The sequence below is a fragment of the Macaca mulatta genome, chromosome 4, assembly GCF_049350105.2.
Source record: "Macaca mulatta isolate MMU2019108-1 chromosome 4, T2T-MMU8v2.0, whole genome shotgun sequence".
NCBI lineage: Eukaryota > Metazoa > Chordata > Mammalia > Primates > Cercopithecidae > Macaca > Macaca mulatta.
In genome coordinates this window covers 174,621,002-174,636,217 of record NC_133409.1, presented here as the reverse complement: position 1 = coordinate 174,636,217, position 15,216 = coordinate 174,621,002, and the positions used below count along the sequence as shown (strand labels likewise).

Here is a 15,216-nt window from a genome sequence, read left to right as displayed (position 1 = left end):
TATGTCAACACCATTTAAATAAACGTATGTTTTTTTTTCTCGTAACTCAACTCTACTGGTTAGAGGGGAAATTGGAAGAAAAAATGGACAATGAATACAGGCATATTTCATGTTATTGCACTTTGCAGATACTGTGTTTTTACAGTTCGAAGGTTTGTAGCAAACCTGCATCAAGCAAGTCTATTGGTGTCATTTTTCTGACAGCATGAGTAAATTTTGTGTCTTTGTACTATATTTTGGTAATTATAGTAATATTTCAAAATTATTATTACTATTATATCTGTGATGGTGATCTGTAATCAGTGATTTTGATGTTATTATTATTATTGTTTTGGAGTGCCATGAACTGTGCCCATATAAGATGGTGAACTTAATCAGTGAGTGCTATGTGTGTTCTGACTGTCTGACTGACTGAGTATTCCCCCATCTCTCTCCCTCTTCTTGGGACTTCTTATTCACTGAGACACAACAATATTGAAATTAGGACAATTAATAACCCTACAATGGCCTCTATGTGTTCAAATGAAAGGAAGGGTCTCACATTTCTCACCTTACATCAAAAACTGCAAATGATTAAGCTTAGTGAGGAAGGTGTGTTGAAAGTTGAGACAGAGTGAAAGCTAGGCCTCATATAGCATTAACCAATTTGTGAATGCAAAGGACAAGTTCTTGAAGGAAATTAAAAGTGCTACTCCAGCGAACACATGAAAGATAAGAAAGTTAAACAAGCTTATTGCTGATATGGAGAAAGTCTGAGTGGTGTGGATAGATCAAACCAACCACAACATTCCCTTAAGGCAAGCCTAATCCAGAGGCCCCAACTCTCTTCAATTCTATGGAGGTTGAGAGAGGTTGGGAAGTTTCAGAAGAAAGATATGAAGCTAGCAGAGGTTGATTCACGAGGTTTAAGAAAAGAAGATGTCTCCATAACATAAAAGTGAAAGGTGAAGCAGTAAATATTGATGTAGAAGCTACAAGTTTTCCAGAAGATCAGCTAAGATCACTGGGGAAGGTGACTACATTAAACAGCAGATGTTCAATGTAGACAAAACAGCCTTATATTGGAAAGAGACGCCATCTAGGAATTGCATAGCTAAAGAGGAGAAGTCAATGCTCGGCTTCAAAAGCTTCAAAGGACAGGCTGACTTTTTTGTTACTGGTGAATGCAGCTGATGACTTTAAGTTGGAGCCAGTGCTCACTGACCATTTTGAAAATCTTAGGGACCTTAAGAATGATGCTAAATCTCCTCTGCTTGTGCTTCATAGTTGCAACAACATAGCTTGGATGACAGTACATCTGTTTATAGCATGGTTTACTGAATATTTGAAGCCCACTGTCCAGACCCACTGCTCAAAAAATAAATGACTTTTAAAATATTAGTAGCAGTAGCTCATTGACTGTGCACCTGGTTACCTGAGTTCAGATGGAGATGTACAAGGGGATTCATGTTGTTTTCGTGCCTGCTAACACAGCATCCATTCCGTGGGTGAAATGCTATCAAACAGCATCTCATGCTACAGAGACACGTTTCGTGAAAGGAAGAGTCAGTGTGGCAAATTTCACTGTTGTCTGATTTTAAGAAATTGTCACAGTAACTCCAGTCTTCAGCAAGCACCACCCTGATCAGTCAGCAGCCACGAATGTCAAGGCAAGACCCTCCACCAGCAAAATGATTACGACTTACTGAATGGTCAGACGACTGTTAGCATTTCTTAGCAATATTTTAAAATTAAGGTGTACATACTATTTTGTTAAACATAGCTATTACACACTTAATAGACTAGAGCATAGTGTAAACATAACTTTTATATTCACTGGGAAACCAAAGGTCTCATGTGACTTATTTAATTGCAATATTCCCTTACTGCAGTGGCTTAGAACCAAACCTGCAATAACTTTGAGATATGCCTGCATGTTGAATTCTAAGACAAAATGAATTTGTTTCATCTTTTTAAATAAAAAGTTTGGTTGCAAACATAAATGTTTCTATTTCAAATGAAAAAAAATGGATTCTTTTGTTTTCTGCTCTCATGGATTCAATTTCTATTGGGTAAACCACAATTATATTTTAAAATTAGCATATCATAGAGAGCATTGTCTTTGTGTTTTATTGTTCTCTCTTCTGTTTGCATGTTTACTAATTTGCCTCAAAATGTTTTGGCTAAGGAGAAATCAAGAGAGCAGGCCAAACTAAACTGATAATTGGTTAGTCTTAATTTTCCAAGTTTTGCCTCTTTTTATTTTGTAGACATGTTCATTAGAAATGTATTGTAAGCTGTTAGAATGAAAAATTCCATGTCCTGGATATCATTCATGTCCTCAAATGAGCTGTATATTTATAGACCTTACAGTTTTATTAGAATGTGTGCAACTCGGTAATAGGAATGTGATACTGCTTTTTATTAAAAGCCAAATACCATATTTTATAAATAAAACTGGCTACGATAGGAAGGGATGCAATCTGATTTTCTGTTTTTGTGATGAGTTGTCACGGAGCTGCTTATATCTTCTGAGAAGCAGTATGGCATGGTAGAGAGAACACAAGCTCTAGTGTCACAGTTCCTTGGTTGGTGAACTAACTCTGTCATCCGACTTTCTCATGCAGAGATGGCTTACTGTCCATCAATCTTTCATTCCATCTTTCATATCATAGAGTGGTGACTGACAAGTATGTTCCCTGCCAGAGCCCATGCCCCCATGTCCCTCTACCCCTTGCATAGAACTGCAACCACAAGACTATGGAATGTGAACAGAAGTGATGGACATCTTCTCTGGGCCAAACCAGTTAAGATGCAGGTATGTATGCTCCCATTTTCTTCATGTTTTCCTGAAGGCAGAGGATTTTGAGGCCTTAGAGGAGGGCAGAACCACAAGACACAAAAAGTCATGAATATTGGTGTTGAAAGGGGTCATTGACCATTGACCACAGTTTCGAGCTCTGAAATGTTAGCATTTGTTACAGCAGCTAACACTACTGTACAAACTAATACATACAATGTAAATCTTGGCATTGGCTTTTTTTTCCATCTCTTAAATGCAACAAGAATCTGCAATATAAGTAAATGCAAAATGAGGAGACCTACCTCACAGAGTTGCTAGGAACCTCAAATGAAAAAGCATATCACAAAGTGTTTCATAGTGCTAACCAGATGTACAAAATTTGCCATAATTTCTTATTGTTCTCTTACTTGGCCTCCCAGGAACAAATCATTTGTACCTATGAGTTGGTATGGAAGTGTATTAACACTATATTCTGCAACATTGTAAGAAATTGCTTACAGCTTTTTTTTGCTCAACATACTTTGAATCCTCTCCTCTCCCTACTCTGTTGTGAGGAGTACTATGGCTTTTTTTTGTTTCACCACTGTTATGGGCAATTATTTCATGTCAGACATTGTCATTTTGTCATCACCACAACAGCAAGAGGTGGGTGCATTACTCCTTTTTACACATGGATGTTAAATATCTGAACGATTGAGTGAACTGCCCAGAGTCATGTGGCTAGGAAATGGTACCACCGAGATTCAACTTGGTTCGGTTTGACTCTAACGACATGGATTACAATCACTGTATTCTCATCTACTGAGTAATTAATGTGGTTTGCCCCTTGAGTCCAAAGGAATGGAAACTTCAAAAACCTTGTCTTAGCCCAGGTTCTTCAGAAAACGGAGTCTGAGGCTGTGATTACACTGCTGGCACCTGATTTGAAAGATGAAAACTCAGGCAAAATGATGAGGACGAGAAAAAGGGGAAGGGAGAGAAATGAAGCAAGGAGCAATGGGAAGCAATGTGAACAGGTTGTGACCACACTTGCCTCTTGCTTCAAAACATGCTACAGAGAGACACTGTAGGCTGCTTGGCAAATCTGCTGGCCTAGCCCAAGGATTATCTCCAGACTGATTGCAAGGATAATTCATATCACTATGTAGTTGCAGGAGTGAGGAAAGGGTGGGAATACAACTGCCTGCATCTCCCCTTCTTCCCTCATTTCCTGTTGTTCAAAGTTTTTCCCACAGAGAGGAGTTAACTTCTTGGTCTTTTTGGGTTGCGTCATCTGGCCTGTTGGGCGGTCACTTAGGATGCCAGATCTCACATCTTGTGTGGATATGGTGATTCAGCCAAGTCGGGAAATGACTTATAGGCATGGATCTTCAATGAAAGCTAGTGGATACGGCTTGGCACACCCAAAACTGCTATTGGAAGGCCCAGGCATGATTTGAATTGCAGGGTCTGAGTGAGGAAGCTGCTAAGATTTTAGAAATTGGGAAGTGTGAAGGAAATATGAGGAAACACGTAAGATGGGTCTGATAGAACCTTTAAATGATTCATTCAGTTAATATTTATTAAATGCCAGGGGTATGCCTGGCACTGCTATAGGTGATGGAGAAGCATCAGTGAAAGAAAACACAGTTAAAAAATCTTTGCTTTCATGAAGCATACACTCTAGTAGGGGAGAAAGAAAAAATGTAAGATGTATAAGTACAATATATGGTATGTTGGAGGAGGATCAAGCTGGAACATGGATATGGAATGTTTCAAATAGAGAGTAGTCAAGAGATTCTTTATTGCAAAGATCACTTTTGAGTAAGATTTAACAGAAGGGAGGTGCAATCATGACAATATTTGGACATTAGCAAGTGCAAAAGTCCCGATTATGGAGTGTGCAGGCACATTCCTGCAATGGCAAGGAGGTGAGTGAGGGAGGAGAGAGCTTGTTATGAGGAGAATAATATGAATGAATGTCTGGATGATGTTGGCTCATGTAGGTAATTGTAGGGACTTCATATTTTTGATTAGTTATGCATTTTGGCTGACTCATTTATGCATCACAACAATGGAAGATGGACAGCATTATTCCCGTTCTATGGAAGAGCAAACTGAGCCTCATGCCGATCGAGTGAAGAATCCAAGGTCCTATCTAGCAAAAGATCACAAAGTGATTACTAGAAACTTCATTATTAGGAGGAAACGCACTTGATCAAAGGAAATCCACTCAGTTCCAACTAGGTTTCAGAATCGAAATGCCTACGTACGATCAGTAATCAAGAATGATGACAACCTCCATGAAAAACTGTTTATATTTATTCCTTGCAACAATCCTCTGAGATGGGTACTGTCACTATTTTCATTTAACGGATGAGGAAATTGAGATACTTTAGTAACTTACCCAAAGTAAAAACATTGGAATGTGACACAATAGGAATGGAACATATGCATTTTGCTTTTAGAAACTGTGTTATGTCTACAAGGACAACACCATTGCCTTTACAAATTCTTTAGTTAATGTTATTTTATGTCATATTTTTTCCCAGAGTCCTTCCTACTCTTTCTTCCTTTTCAGTTTTAAAAAATAATCATATAATTCCTCGTCCTTTTCAGATAATTACTTTTTGTTTTCCTTGAGATGGAGTCTCTCTCTGTCTCGCCCAGGCTGGAGTGCGGTGGTGCGATCTCGGCTCATTGCAGCCTCCGCCTCCTGGGTTCAAGCAATTCTCCAGTCTCAGCCTTCCAAGTAGTTGGGACTACAGGCATGTGCCACCATACCTGGCCATTTTTGTATTTTTAGTAGAGATGGGGTTTCACCATGTTGGCCAGGCTGGTCTCGAACTCCTGACCTCAGGTGATCTAACTGCCTCGGCCTCCCTAAGTGCTGGGATTATAGGTGTGAGCTACCGTGCCTGGCCTCATACTTTGTTTTTTAATCATATCTCCAAGGCTGTGACAAAATATATTCATCTCATTTTTTCCCCAATTTTTTTCCCAACATTGTTACTTGCTTTCCTTACTTCTTACTGAATTACATCTTTTGAAAAAATTTCAGCAACTCACAGTGAATAGGAAACTTTCTCAGTTTGTCCTCACGTGAATTTGTATTTATTTTTGCCTTTATTTCGAGTGATAATTTAGGTATAAACTTTTATGCTAACAGCACTTCAGTGGTTTTCTGGCAACTATTTTTATTTTTAAGAATATTGCTCATTATTTAAATTTTCCTTCTAGACATTCTGTTTTTATGTCTTTATAGATTTTTCTTTGTTTTTGAAATTCTACAGTTTCACTGCAATATATTATGAAGAAGAAAATTTTTTTTTTTTTTTTTTTTTTTTTTTTTTTTTTTTTTTGAGATGGAATCTTGCTCTGTCGCCCAGGCTGGAGTGCAGTGGCCGGATCTCAGCTCACTGCAAGCTCCGCCTCCCGGGTTCACGCCATTCTCCTGCCTCAGCCTCCCGAGTAGCTGGGACTACAGGCGCCCACAACCGCGCCCGGCTAATTTTTTGTATTTTTAGTAGAGACGGGGTTTCACCGTGGTCTCGATCTCCTGACCTTGTGATCCGCCCGCCTCGGCCTCCCAAAGTGCTGGGATTACAGGCGTGAGCCACCGCGCCCGGCCGAAGAAGAAAAATTAACCTACTCACTTTGTGTTTCTTTTTGCCATATAAAACTGTTTCTTCCTTTGATTCTGGAAAATTCACAGTCATTTTGCTCTGTTGCTTCTCTTTTGTTCTTCCTATTCTTGTTCTCTGAAATTTTTGCTAGATGTATATTGGATATTATTTTTCTATTTTCTAAGTTTCTCCTTTTTTTTTTTGTGAGACAGGGTTTTGTTACTCTGTCACCCAGCCTGGAGTGTAGTGGTGTGATCATAGCTCACTTCAGCCTCAACCTCCCAGGCTAAAGCAATCCTCCTACCTCATCCTCCAGAGTAGCTGAGATTGCAAGTGCTTGCCACCATGCCCAGCTAATTGTTTTCATTTTTGTTTTTGTAAAGAAGGGGTCTTGCTATATTACCAGGGCTGGTCTTGAACTCCTGGCTCAAGCAATTCTTCCCCCTTGGCTTCCCAAAGTGCTAGGATTATAGGCATGAGCCACCATGCCCAGCCTATTTTCTAAGTCTCTTTACTTTCTTCTTATATTTTGTATATTTTGCTTTTGTGATCTTTCGACTTATTAATTCTCTCTTCATCACTATCTAACGTGTTATTTAACCAATACATTGAGTTTTATTAAAAATCAAATTAACTGAGGTAAAATTTATATACAACAAAATACATACATTTTAAGTGCATCATTTGGTAAGTTTTGAGAAATATATACATATACATAACTGTTACCCCAGTGAAGATAGAGAATACTTTCATCATTACAAGTCACAATAAATTTCTCATTCTCCTTTGCAGTGAATTCCATCTACTGCCTATCTCAGGCAACAACTGATCTTATTTCTATCACAATACATTGATTTTGCCTGTTGTAGAATTTCAATAATGTTCAGAAGCATACAAATAAAAACATATAGTATGTATAGTCCTTTGTATCTAGCTACTTTCAACTCAACATGTTTTTGAGGTTCATCCATGTTATGTTTATCAGAAATTCACTGTGTTTTAATACTATATGATATTTAATTTTATGAATACACTATCATTTAATGATAAATACCTGATTTTATTTTTCTCCAAACAATTTCTGCCTAAGAACACATAAAAAACTGGGAGTATATGTTAAGCTATGCAGGCCCCACACTTTTAGCATTATAGGATACAAAACACCAACACTTTGGAATTACTTATAAGTGGAATAATAAACCAAATTCTAGAGTGTGCCTGACACTGAGAGTACAGGCAGAAAGGCAGAGAAGGCTTGAAAAGTTTAATGAGAAAGAATAGATGAGTGGAGGCTCTTAGATCAAGCACAGAAATTACTTCTGTAAGAAAAAGTCCAAGAATAAGTGCCAAAGTTCTGAATGCAGAGCTGGGGCTTGGTAGTTTATTGCTCTGTCTACAGGGAAGGGCCTTGAAAGAGAGTCAGACCAACAATAACATCCTTGGAGAAGCATTGCTCTTTGTGCAAATCAAATATATAGGACAGGTAGTGGCTTTTGGAGATGTCACAATTAAGGCAAAGAAAGAAATAAGAGTGAAGAAATTAAGGATCCTGCAGAAAAGAAAGTGGAAGAAAATGGCAATACTCTCTCTTCCCTATCATTACCCATTAAATCATTTGTATTTTATTAAATTAACAGAAGAGGGCACTCTTGAACTAGTAACCCCATTGACAAGGACTAGAAAAAAGCAGATCACATTCACATAAAACTGCTGTAAAAAGAAGATAGAAAATCTGAATAATTTCAGCTGTTGAATATTCTCCCCCAACCAAAAAAAAAAAAAAAATCACAAAGGAGAAGAGAAGTATAACACAACTTCTCAAATTGAATATTCTCCAAAAACAATTGGGGGATACTGAAAAAATACACCTTAAATTAGAAGTTTGAAAACTAAGAAAATAAATGTCCAAAAAACAGGATGAAATTAAACAAGAGTTGCTTGATTTCAGGAATTAGAATAAAAAGGAAAAAAAAAAATACGAGATATGAAGATTACATTACAAAATACACAAGAGAGAGTAGATTTAAATAAGTACTGACGATTACAACTATTGCTGTCATCCTACAAGGAGAGAAAAATCAGACAACCTACAAAAATTTCCAGGGCTAGGGTCTATTTTGTGAAGGCAGCTAGAACTGGAAGTGGCAACAGAGTAAGACCAAATATAAGTAGCAGCTGATCTGGCTGAGCATAGAAGTAAAACACCTTCTACTCCATGGCTGGAGTAAGTGGGAGATAATAAACCCTTCTTTTTCCAGAATCTTATGGCTATATCCGTATCTATATTGTTAGAGGCCTGCTGCTGCTGATTTAGGGGAAATTTCTGCCTAAGGCTAACCAGAAATACAAGTCAGAGTTTTTCTACCATGGATAGCAGAAGGAAGCCACATGTCTGAGGTTATCCTATCCAGAAAACTCTCCACTTCCCAACAAGAGCATGGAATAACAAACAGCAGTGGTCCACCACTAGGAGAAGCACAAGAGGATGGAGAAATAACCATCAAATGATGATATGTGGAGGGATGATGAAAGCTTAGGTAGAAGAGAAATGCAAAGAAAACCTTTTACAACCCAACATTGATTCTAAGCTCAAGGCTATGGCAGTCCACCACTAGAAGAATTTGGAGCCTATGGTGCAAAACCAATAATCATAGCAGCATCACAACCCAAATACAGCTCAACTCTTGACTAGTTTGACTCAAATCCTTAAGCGAATGGTCCAATTATTACACATAATGTCTCTATTACACACAATGTTTAATAAAAGTTATAAGATTCACAGAAGTCAAGGCAGAACAATCACTTTTCAACAGACAAACCAGTCAACAGAACCAGACTCAGAGATGTTCAAAATGTTGTCAGTATCAGAGATTTAAAAATAACTGTGATTAATGTCAAAGGGTTTAAAATGAAAAAGATGGAGTGTGAAATTTCAACAAACAGTTAGAAACTATAATATAGAGTAAAAGGGAAATGCTAGAATTAGAAACACAAACATGTATGCACACAGAAACTACTACAGATGAAAGATGAATTATGCCTTTGAACAGCTCAGCCAGTAACTTGATATAGCTGAAGAAAATATTAGTGAGGAAAAAAATCAGGAAAGCATTAGTCTTTAAAATAATCTAAACTAACACATACAGAGAAACGAGTGGGAAATGAAAAGAGAGAGGGTAAATTCAAGAGCTGTGGAACAATATCAAGTAATCTAACATATCTTTAATGGATCCCATAAAGAAAAGAGTAAGAGAAGAATAGAAAATGGATTGAAGAAATATTGAAAATGTAATAGATAAGAACAGAAACTCTCAACCTATACTTTGTACTATATATAAAAAAAGAATGTGAAATGAAAAATGGAACTAAATGTAAAATCCAGAACTTTAAAACTGCATAAGACACTAAATGAGAAAACAGGAGAAATATTTGTGACTTTGTGTTGGGGAAATATTTCATAGACATAAAATAAAAAGCCCAAAACATAAAAGGAAAAAAAAAATGATAAATAGGACTTTTCAAATTGAAAACTTTCTTTCTTTGAAGGACAATGTTAAGGAAATGAAAAAGCAAATGTCATAGACTGGGAGAAAATATTTACAAGACATATAACTGAGAAGCAGTCTTTAATAGAATATATAAATAATTTTTAAGGCTCAATAATTAGAAAACAACCTAATTTAAAAATGAGCAGAATATTTGAAAAGATAGTTCACTACTCTACAGATAGTGATTGCAAGAAATCACATGAAAAGATGCTCAACACCATTTTTTATTAGAGAAATGCAAATTGCAACTACCATAAGATACCACAACATACCTGTAAGAATAGTTAAAACAAAATACTGTAGCAGACAATAGCAGGTGCCAGGTTGGACGGAGACGGGCTATAACCCTCATGTATTGCTGATGATAATGTGAAATGATACAGTCACTTTGGAAAATTGTTTAGCAACATATATAAACTTAAATATATACTTGCCATATAACCAAAGAGTTCCAGTCCTACACACTTACATGAGAGAGAAGAAAACACACACACACACACACACACACACACACACACACACACACACGCATGCAATGCCTCCAAAACTCTACCTAAACATTTATAGTAGCTTTGTTCCTAAGTTATCCCAACTGGGAAAAAAAACAAATGTCCAGTGTCTGGTAAATATATAAGCAAACTAGACTGTTCTCTTCCTCCTCTTTCACCAACTAAATAGCAAAAGCAATAGCAGGAATTGTTTTTGATCTACACATCTCCATTTTAACAATAAAATAATAGAAAAAATGAAAAAGAAATTTTGCAACTATGATTCTTAATTTTCACTTCAGATTTAGTCATATGTATATTTGTAAGATTCATCAGAAATCTGGAATTCTCTCATGATAAAATACGTGGAAGCTTAACTACAGTAATAAAAATGAAAAAGAAATTTTGCAGCTATGATTCTTAGTTTTCACTGCAGATTTAATCATATGTATATTTGTAAGATTCATCAGAAATCTGGAATTCTCTCATGATAAAATACATGGAAGATTAATTACATTAATAAAAACACAATACTATTGAAATTTTGTTTTCTATCAATTAAAACAGTAGATTACAGGAAATTAACCATTTTATGCCCTTTCCTGAGTATTGAGTTTCTGAGCATTTTAAAATTTATTAAAAATAAATCATGTTGAAAATATCAATGTTGCCACCCTTTGGAATGATATTATTTACATACAAAAGAGACTACTGCTAGGATTGTTCCCTTCACCTGCTTTCCAGTATGCACACTTTTGGATAGAGGAAGAAGCCAGGGTGCCTTTTCCTACTGTCTTGCAGCCAGCACAACACTTCTGACCCCAGAGGTGTGAGGGTTTTCCCCCTTCACTAACCAAGGAATTCTCCAAGTGGACATCAGATGAGTGTTCCACAATTCAATTCAATTCAATTTAAATCTGATGCGGTCTACTTGGAGATAGTGCCAGATCTCACAGGTTGAGGGCTCAGTCTCACAAGCGTGTCTCCCACTTCAGATGCCAATTGCAAGCCTCAGGTTGTGGCTTGGTTTCTGATTGACCAGCTATAAACTGGGGTTTTCATGACCTCCTCCTTGGGTTCAGTTAGTTAGTTGCTCATGGGACTCAGGGAAACACTTTACTTATGTTTGCAGGTTTATTGTAAAGGATATTACAAAGGATATAAATGAATAGGCAGATGGAAGAGATGCCTAGGGCAAGGTGTTTGGGAAGGGTTGCAGAGCTTCCATGCCCTCTCTAGGCACACCACCCTCTTGGAACCTCCATGTGTTCACCTATTTGGAATCTCTCTAAACCCAGTCCTTTTGGATTTTTAGGGAAGATTAATTAGGTAGGCCTGGTTAATTAAGTCATTGACCATTGGTGTCAATCACCTTAACCTTCAGTCCTTCACCCTTCCCAGGATTTGGGGGATGGGACTATATATGTATTCCAACTCTCTAATCGAGCCTTGGTCTTCTGGTGGCCAGCCATCATTCTGAGTTTATCTAGGGACTCTCAGCAACCAGTCATCCCGTTAACATACAAAAGATACTCTTACCACTCCTTAGATTCCAAGCACTTTAGAAGTCGTGTGACAGGAATCTGGATGAAGACCAAATATATAAATCTTATTATAGATCACAGTATCACACATACATGGACTCATAAACTCTTGTAGATAATGAAGTTGGTTTAAATGTGGAGACAGCAAAAGGATTGTCAAAATCTTGCCTAGCTCAGGGAAACTGACAGAGTAGATTTCTTGATAGTATCTTTGTGGTTGATAGATTCTCAGTGTCAAATACCTTTCCCTTATGCCCCTATGTTTCTTTAACATTTTCTTTAAATATGTACAATTTAGGAATTTCAACAAATTAGAAAAGCAATTTATGCTATGAAGGAATCTTTTCTTAAAAATTGGAGTACTCTTTAGTATTTTAAACTTTCTTAAATCTACATTCATATGTTAGCATGATTTTGTTTTAAATACCCAGCAGACATCAGCCATGCTGGATTGATTAAGATAAGCAGTTGATGAAAACTGGAACTCAGAGCAGGCCTGGATAGATTACTGTCATGAGAAGATTTGGTGAGCAAAATCAAGAGTACTGAATGTCTATATAGGGAACACCGGGATGCCGAAAATGTCACTCAATTTGTCCTCCTTTTCCTTTATTAATACTCCCAGTTTCCTGTATATGCCTCAGCATGCTGAGTTCAAATTAGCTTATAACAAAGAATAGGGAATTGAAATAAACATATATGAAGCCCTTATATCTCACGGAAAGGAATGACAATGGATCATGTACTCAAAATCTTATGTTTTCTATGATTTTATATATCCTGCACAAAAATGCTCATATATGAGAAATATGGGGTTTACTTGTATTTGTGAGTCAAACTTACCTGGCATGATAATTAACAATTGCAAATACTGTATGGTTTCTTATTGGAACTATGCTTTTTGGATTCTAAATAATATACAGATAAACTTTTAAAAGGGCAACTATTTAAGACTGCCTATAGCTGCATTATATCAGTTATTCACAAAATTTAACCAAACACCTTGTGTGATAATTTCCTTAGAGAAACTTCTATATCTCAGGATGCAATAGTATTGCCTTTGTGTCACACACTCAACTTTTGCTTTTTCATAGTCTCTCTACCCTTTAAAACTCAAGTTAGAACAAGCAAATAAACAAACACACCCTCTCCTCTCCTCTTCACAATCCCAGAATACCATCCATAGCTAGTTTACAACTTTTTGAAATGGTAATCAGCAACTATACTTACGCATAACATCTGCTGGGAATTTATATCTGTTTAATTCACCAACCAGGTAATACAATATCCTGGGTGCGATTTTCCCTAGAACTATGATATTTGGAGTCAAATGGAAGCAGACATAAAAAAGTATGCTACTTATTTCCTTGCAGACTTTTCAAGAAATCACAGATCGCTAAAAACTGAAAAACTCTATAATGAGTAACCTTTGCTTCAAGAGTGGTGTCTTTTATTAGGATGAATGTTTAATTATGAGCTTCCTTTAATTTCAAAAATGCAGTATCCTATCTGTTAAACCCATGAGAGATAAATAGATAACTAATTTTCTAATATCCTTTTATAGAAAAAATTATAACCACAGACTAGATTAGAAACTGGGATATAATTTCTCAGACTTTCATATGCAAAGCCTTATAAAGCTTGCCTGAATCTTGAAGACAGGAGTGGTTTGAGAGTCATATCTCTCTTCATATTTCACAAGAAAGGGGAAAAAAGGTATTTAGTTCTTTGGAAGATAATGAGAGTCTATCATGTAGTTGACCAAAACAACTTTCATCCTCCCCCTTATTCTTAATAACATACCTTGGTGTTTAATTAATTAAATATCTTGAAGTAGCAGAGTCCAAAGGCTCACCTGTTCTCATTGTGTGAGGATGGAAATAGTGAATGAGTTAAACATCCATTGGACAAGTGAAGATGTAAGCATTGTGCATTTCCACCCTCTCTAGTATATTTACATGGACAGATCTAGATGGTGTGGGTTCCTGTAGACTTGGTTGGTTAACCCCCAGGAGTAGGCAGGAAGCACCCACAGAATGATGAGACATGAATATATAATTTCAGGCTACAAAGACACAGAAGTCAAAGATGGCCCGAGGCCAGACTCTTGGCAAGCCAACAGAAAACATGATTTTCCTGAAGGGTTGTAGGCAGCTCCCTCCCCTCCTCATCACTCTCACTTCTGCACCCTCCAATCTCAGTTTTGTCTGCATATTCTACAAGCTCATTTAGTTGGCCTTTTGCTCATGTGTAATTCATTTTCAGGGCTGTAATCTTGAAACCTACCCTTTCAGTCTGGTCCTTCATGACCAGGCCCCTGCCTACTCTACCAATCTTTTTGGAGGAAAACTTCCTAGCTCTCTACTCTCCAGCCAGCTTTCCTGTAAAGAACCCAACAATTCTGCCATGAATGCTGTTTCTTTCCCTTTTCTGCTGGATTCCTATCAACTTTTGGACTCATCTCAAATGGAACCTCTCCAAGGAGACTTCCTTGATCTCCTGGACTAGGTCTGATCTCAAAGTGAAGCCCATTCTTTACTCTCCATCCCAAACCCATCCTATACCACTTTGTAGCACACATAATTTTAACAAATAATTGGCTGTGCAAGTATTTACTGTCTGTCTCCCTTATTAGAACCTAAGCTCTCCATGGGCAGGAACTGTCTCTCTCCTTATTTACATTCTTACTATATATATAAGAATATATTAGATATAATTATATTATCATTATATATTATATTGATATTAATTAATATATTATATATTAATATAAGATATAATTATATATACTAATGTAAAAGAATTCTTTATACATTAGTATATATAATTATATATATACTAATATATATATTATATATATAATATATATATAATATATATATTATATATATAATATATACTAATGTATATATAATATACATTATATATACTAATGTAAAAGAATTCTTATATAAAAGAATATGTTGTATAAAAGAATATATACTTATGTTATATATTATATTAATATTAATTATTATAATCTATTATATATTCTTAAATATTATATATTCTTTATATATAGTAAGAATATAAATAAGGAGAGAGACAGTCCCTTAATATAAGTATATTCTTAATATAAGAATATAGTGCCCACTGTAGTGACTTGCCATTATGGATGCTCCTTAAATGTTTGTTGAATGAATGAATAAAAGGATATCTCTTTTTGGAAATGATCATCCTCATTTATATCAGATGGCAAAGCATTTGTAA

The 15,216-nt window shown here is 36.3% G+C and overlaps 1 long non-coding RNA gene across 1 annotated transcript in view; it reads left to right on the top strand.

The window, feature by feature from the left end:
* The window catches only part of LOC106997788 (uncharacterized), a 216,338-nt gene that overhangs the window by 102,721 nt on the left and 98,401 nt on the right, over window positions 1-15,216 (top strand). The gene's annotated exons all lie outside the window — the stretch shown is intronic.